We start from the raw sequence: 7394 nt of genomic DNA, 5'->3' as shown, positions 1-7394 counted from the left end.
AGAAGCAAAGGAATGGTCGTGAAGCTAGCAATGATCAAGAGGTGATCCTGAACTCCTACTTACGCCAAACATAACCCAAAAACCGTGTTCACTTCACGGACTCCACCGAGAAGAGACCATCACGGCTACACACGCGGTTGATGCGTTTTAATTCGGATCTGGTGTCAAGTTATCTACAACCGGATATTAACAAATTCCCATCTGCCACATAACCGCAGTCACGGCTCTCGAAAGTTTATACCCTGCAGGGGTGTCCCAACTTAGCCCATCACAAGCTCTCACGGTCAATGAAGGATATTCCTTCTCCCAGGAAGACCCGATCAGTCTCGAAATCCCGGTTACAAGACATTTCGACAATGGTAAAACAAGACCAGCAAAGCCGCCCGATGTGTCGACAATCCCGATAGGAGTCGCACGTATCTCGTTCTCAGGACACACCGGATAAGCGAAGCGTACAGGTACCGACGTAACCCAAGTTGCCAAGGGATGGTCCCGCACGGGGCTCTAGTTTGGACCAACACTTAGACAAGCATTGACCCGGGGGGCTAAAATAAAGATGACCCTTGGGTTAATTACTCCCAAGGGAAAGGTATAGGTGGTAGGCAATTGGTAAAACCAATGTTGGGCCTTGCTGGAGGAGTTTTATTCAAAGCGAACTGTCAAGGGGGTCCCATAAATCACCCAACCGCGTTAGGGACGCAAAATCCGGGAACATAATACTGATATGACGGAAACTAGGGCGGCAAGAGTGGAACAAAACACCAGGCATAAGGCCGAGCCATCCACCCTTTACCAAGTATATAGATGCATTAATAATATAAGGGATATTGTGATATCCCAACATAATCCTGTCCACCATGAAGCAATCTTCAACTTCACCTGGTACTAACAACGCTATAAGAGGGGCTGAGCAAAGCGGTAACATAGCCAAGCAATGGTTTGCTAGGAAGGGTGACAAGGTTAGAGGCTGACATGGCAATTTGGGAGGCCTCATAGAACAAGGGATAGGTAGCGCAGCATAGCGATAGAACGAAGCAACTAGCATAGCAATGATAGTAATGAGATCCAGGGTAGCGGTCATCTTGCCTGAAATCCCGCAAGGAAGAAGAACGAGTCCATGAAGAAGACGAACGGATGAAGCCGAACCAAGCGTAGACGAACGAATCCTCACGATCGCAACGAAACAGGAACTATCGAGAGGAAGCACACAACAAGGTAAACACCCCACACATGAACAAGGCATGATGCTCAACCAAGTATGATGCATGACAAATCTAGATGAGGCTACTCATGGCAAGAGATGATGCATACAAGAGCAACATATCAAAACAAGTTTAAATGAGGCCGGAATCAACATATAACAATTCCAGTAAGTCCTCATATGGAAATTTAGAAATTGGTCCAGAACTCAATAAATCTTATGTTCAAGTTGTTAAACAGCAAGTTAAGATGCACCAAGATGATCTACACGAAATTCTAGTCAAGTTACATATAAAGTTCATTAGATTCGGAGCTACGGCCTAGAAGTTATGAGCAAAACAAGTTAAGCATGGCATTGGTGCAAAATGCATAAAAATATCAAGCAAACACTCTCAAAACATGGATGCAACATGATAATATGAAGCTTCATGCAAAATCAAGCAAGTTTCATATAGAGCACACTCAAACGGAGCAACGGTTCAACACATACACTCTATACAAGTTTAAAGGACAAGCTGTCCAAAACAGCAACTAGGCATCTTACAAACATCAAAACAATATGCTACAACACCTCAACATAAGAACAAAAGGCATGGGAATGAATTACAGGTAAAGCATGACAAAATATGAACACTGAGATATCTCCAGAAATCACTAGATCATGCTCAAAAGGACATGGCAAGATTGCAAATAATAACAGTTTCAGACTTAGCAGAAATAACATCATGTTGCAATGTTTAGAGCTATCAAACATCATGCTACGAGAACTTAACATGGCAAAAAAGGCATGACATGCTAATACTAAAGTCAAAGAACAAAACTCCCTTACTGAACTTATTCTAAAGATCAATAGAAAATATGGTAGGATCCATGCAGACATGGCAGATGATATGATAGATTCAGACATGGCAGGAACAACGATAACTAGGCATGTTGGTGAGCTTGTACCACTCACCAGAGTAATACATGGCAAGACAAGGTGACCAACAGTAATAATACATGTTTTTAAAGCTAAGCATGGCAATAGCAAGTTCATAGAGTGCACGGATCACTAACAACAATCATAACAACATTGAACTTAATGTTAACAGGCTAACAACAACATTATTTAGCAAATTGAGAGCAATATTACAACAAGTTACATCAAGCTATAAATGCAAACAGGGGAATGAATGGATAGAGCATGACATGTATAACAAAACATCCTTAGTGAACATCTCCAGATTATGCATAGAATGACTTGTAGCAGCAGGTTTACATAGCATCATGATATAGCAGACTCAGCCTAGCAAAACAGTAATAGCAAGTACCCTACTTCACGAGCCCGATGCACTCACTACAAGACTCACAAAAATACATGGATGGCACCTCTGTAAAGATGGCATGATGTAGCACAAAACACATGTAGAGCCCATGCTCATAGGTTGGACACGCAAAATGCAACGAGAAAGACAAAACAGCAAGTTATAACAGTTTCAGCAGGTTAACATCATATAGCACTCTTGCAACGATGACTAGGGCATCAAGATGGATTCAAACAAGTATGGCACAATGCAATGAAATGAAGAGCATCTCATGATGAACATTTCGATATATCATGCACACAAAACGGAGCTACATACACGGAGATATGGCATGATGAACTAGGGATCAGAATGTAACTATTTCGGGACAGGCAAAAAATCACCTCGGGCAAAAGCTGGACGGGGTCGTCTCCTTCTCTCGTACGGACGGTTCCGGCGGAAGACAACGGCGACGAGGAGGGGGCGTGGGACTCCGGCGGGCCTCGGGAAGGTCGGGAATGGATAGATCGGGGCATGGGCTACCGGATCCGGGCAAGAGCGGCGGCGGACGAAGCTCTTGGCGGCGCGGTTGCCGGTGGAGCTTGGGACGGCCATCTATGGCGTCCTGGCACGGGAGAGAGAGAGAGAGAGAGAGAGAGAGAGAGATCGTGAGGGAGAGCCCAGGAGGAGGAGAAGTGAGGAGCAGGGGTGCGGGAAGGAGGTCCCGCGATGGGCTGGCCTGGCCTCGCCGGAGTTGGTCGCCGGCAGGAGCTCGAGCGGAGGCGGAGGTCGGGGACAAGGCCATGGCACGGGAGCGGAGAGGGAGCGCGGCGGCTGGGCTCCCTCGGGCCCGGCGCGGCCCGGGGCGGGCCCGATCTGGCCGCACAGGCCCCGGCGGCGGGGAGGAGAGAGAGAGGGCGCGGGTGGCGACGCGGCACTGCGGGATTGGGCGCGGGGGCGGCGGCGATGACGTGGCAGCCGCCGATTGGCCGGGCGACGTGTCCGGCGGACATGTCCGGCGCGGATGGACATGTCCGGCGGCGCGAGGAGGAAGAAGACTAGGGTTAGGGGTGAATTCATCCGCAAATTTCGGGGAGAGGGCCTATATATAGGTAGAGGGAGCTAGGAGAGTCCAAATGGGGAGCGGTTTTCGCCCACACGATCGTGATCGAATGACCGAGAGCATGGAGGGGGTTTGGATGGATTATTGGGCCACTTTGGAGGGTTTTTGGGCTGCACACAAAAGAGGCCTTTACGGTTCCCCGGTTAACCGTTGGAGTGTCAAACGGAATCCAAATGGCACGAAACTTGACAGGCGGTCTACCGGTGGTGTAACAAGGCTGCTTGGCAAGCCTCGGTCCATTCCGAGAACGTTTAACACCTGCACACGAAAAGAGGCAAAAGGGGGCGTCGGGGGGCATAGGAGTGCCGGATTGCAAAACGGACAACGGGGAAAATGCTCGGATGCCTGAGACGAACACGTATGCAAAATGAGATGCACATGATATGAAATGCAGATGATGACATGGCAAAATGCAACACGCAAGCACATGACATGGCAACAACGACGAAAGCTGGAAGACACCTGGCGCATCGGATCCGGGGCGTTACATACGAGACCTCCAAACGATGACGATGCATGCACAACCCTTGACGTCCAACTCTGATGTTTGGCACTACAAATGGGGGAAAACTGAGTTTAGATCAAGTGATTATTACCAATTTTGCTTCAAGGATATTCCGGCCCGCCAAGCTTTCCAATGGATTTGGAAATCCAAATGTGTGATGAAGATAAAAGTCTTTGGCTGGCTACTACTACATGACAAACTCAACACTTGTAACATGCTGTCCTGCAGGCATTACAACGTCAGCGACGATCATGACTATTTACTCTGTGTTCTCCCCATTGAAGAAACATTGGACCACATGATCTTTACTTGCTCCTTTAGTCAACAATGCTGGAACAGACTACATATGGATTGGCCACCCTTCACATGTAGATTACAATTGCTACAAAATGTTAAGCAAAGCTGGGGCAATCCCCTTTTCTTTGAGATATTCTTAGTAGCAGCGTGGAGCGTATGGAAAGAGATGAATAATAAACACTTCAGGGCCATCCAACCCAATATTCACTCATGGCTCAGGAGGTTTAAGGAAGATTTTAGTCTACTCTAGCGTAGATTCAAAGAGGGGCATATAACTCTTATCAATACCTTTGTTACATCCCTCTAGAACTAGCATACCTACTTTTGCAACTCCTGCTCCCCACCCTATTGACCAAAGTGGCAGTAGGAGTATTGTAAATATGTAAACGTGTACTCCGTTCTTTGAGTTAATGGAAGCACAGTAGGAACCTCTCCTATTGTTTAAAGTGTCGAAAAAATATAACCTTGAAAGATTCGCGAGATACTTCATTGCCACTTTAGGATATGTTGAACTTAATGAAATGAGGCTACTTGTTATTAGAATTATCATTGCCTATGTGATCAAACGTCTATTATTTTTTAGCATTCACACACCAAAAAACATCTTTTTATCATCTACCTACTCGAGGACGAGTAGGGATTAAGATTGGGGATGTTGATACGTTTCCAACATCTGCAATTTTTAAGTGTTCATCCTATATTTACATCATTTATCTATGTTTTTGGCACAATGTTTATTTGGACTAACCTATTAACCCACTGCCAAAGTCCAGTTCATGTTTTCTATTGTTTTGCGGTTTTTAGGTGAAAATTTCATGAAGCCGGAATGATCTGAATTTTTTGTGAAATTTTTATTGGAATATCACAATTTTCAGTGAACTGGTCAACGTGAAACGATGCTCGAGGGCCCTACATGGACAGGGCACGACCACCCCCATGGTCGCGCGGTGGGCCCGTGTGGCCAACCCTTAAGTCGGTTGGAGCTCTTCTTTCGCCGCAAGAAAGCTATTTTTTGGAGAAAAATCGCCTAAAAATTTCAGCCCGATCGGAGTTACGGATCTCCGGCTATAAAAAACGGTGTTTGGCTAGTAAACGCGTCGGCTTGGGGCGGCAATGTGCTCTGTCGGGCTTGACGAGGGAGGTGGAGCAACGAGCTGCCTCGCTCGTATCCGGCCGACTTGGTTGGCCACCCAGCCGACTTTTATGCCGGAGAACTACTCTTTCTAATAGTCGGATGTCATTGAAAGGGTGGAGAAAATAATGGAAGGAGGAGATGGGGAGCGGCGGAGTGGTGCGATTTTCTTGCCCGGCGTCTGATCTCCTTTAAATAGCGGGCGGACGGGAGGAGCTTGCCTAGTGTTGTGTTTAATGTCGGTCCGCTCGTGAATGGACGTGTGGCCAGAATAGGTTTCTTGGCTTCCACGTGGGTTTAATGGAGGTGTTTGAATATGGCGAGGACACGTGTTCCGCCGGGCGTGCAGCGAACGGCGTCCTTGGCCGGCGCACCGCTTTGGCGGACGCAGTGAGAGGTCACGTCCGTTATGAGCCGTCTCAATGTGCAGCGGCGCGCTCTACAACGGCATGAATGCGAGCAGCTGGCGCTGGGCGGGAATGTGCGCGGGCGAGGGAGGAGGAGGTTTGGATTGGACAAGACGGTCAGAAGCGGGCGTGGCAGCGGTCCGGACTCCTGCGAATGCCCCCACATTTGTTTTCGGTTTGCGGGAGAAAATACGCCCGGACCGTGCCGCAGATCGATACAGGACCGCGTTGGATGACTTCCGTGGTCTGAACATCACGATGCGGGCGGTTTACGGGTTGATGTTGGAGATGCACTAATATCCATGGCCAAATATTGTGAACCGGGGGTGCGTTGAATAACTGTTCAAAACAAAGTCGTGCTTCAATATGTGTGCATACCCGAACTTGTCGGCATATTTAGAAGGACATCGGTTCTAATTTAGGGGTTTGACTTCTCTGCATCGGCAGTTTCTAGGCAGGCTGCTGCAGGGGACTGAGCCACTGAGGCATATGGGGTGTAGCATGCATGACATGTTCAGGTGACCATGGCCTGCTGTTCGGACGAGGAAGGCCTCAACCTCGCGCCCTGCCAGCATTACTACTGTTGCGAATTGGCTTAGCTCTGCATATTATCTCGCGATAGGCCCTGCACACCGTCCCTATCCCTATGGGTTCAGAAAGTTCGGTCTCGCAATGAAATTGTGAACCAAGCTAGAAAATGAATTGGCGTTTGAAAGAAGAAAAATGGTGACCCAATTTATGTTACTAGCGCCTGATAAACCTTTTCTCCAGATCCACACGCGCGCCCAGATAATAAGACATGAGTACATCACTTGCACACGCGTGCCCAGATAGTTTTGTTTGGCCAACTATCCCCAACAACAAATGCAAGGTCAGTGGCCAACCCCCAACAAAGTCCGCGGTATGAATGGTTCTGCCCGGGATCACGCCAGAATGCATACGCTGACTGGTAGAACTAGAACCCATCTTATTCGAGTGACAGGTACTTGCCATCCACGATTCCCCAAATCCGATCAGATACGTACGCACGTGCCTAGATACCACATAAGCACATCACTTGCACACACGCTGAACTAAACCGAAACCTGAGCTTTCGTTGTAGTTTGGTTTGGCCAACCATCCCCAGCAGCAAATACAAGGTCGCTGCCAAGCCCCCAACAAAGTCTACGACGCACACGGTTCTGCCGGGATCGCACCAGAATACATACTCCCTACGCGTATCCTAGATCTTCGACTTAAATACATACAGCGATGCAAAAAAACTTAAATAATACAGTAATAAAATAAAATTTATATATTGAATAATATTGATGAGCTTTAGGGCCGTGTATCAATTATTCCCTAGAAAATCTCAAAGGCTCAACTGTAGTGCCATAGAATGAATATTTGTACGACATCCAAAATCTCCTTTTCTTCTCATTACACATAGTCATAAACTTTTTTTCTT

Source organism: Triticum dicoccoides, chromosome 2B (genome assembly GCF_002162155.2).
Source record: "Triticum dicoccoides isolate Atlit2015 ecotype Zavitan chromosome 2B, WEW_v2.0, whole genome shotgun sequence".
Classification (NCBI taxonomy): domain Eukaryota; kingdom Viridiplantae; phylum Streptophyta; class Magnoliopsida; order Poales; family Poaceae; genus Triticum; species Triticum dicoccoides.
The sequence above is the reverse complement of the archived record's forward strand: the minus strand, read 5'-3'. Positions refer to the sequence as shown.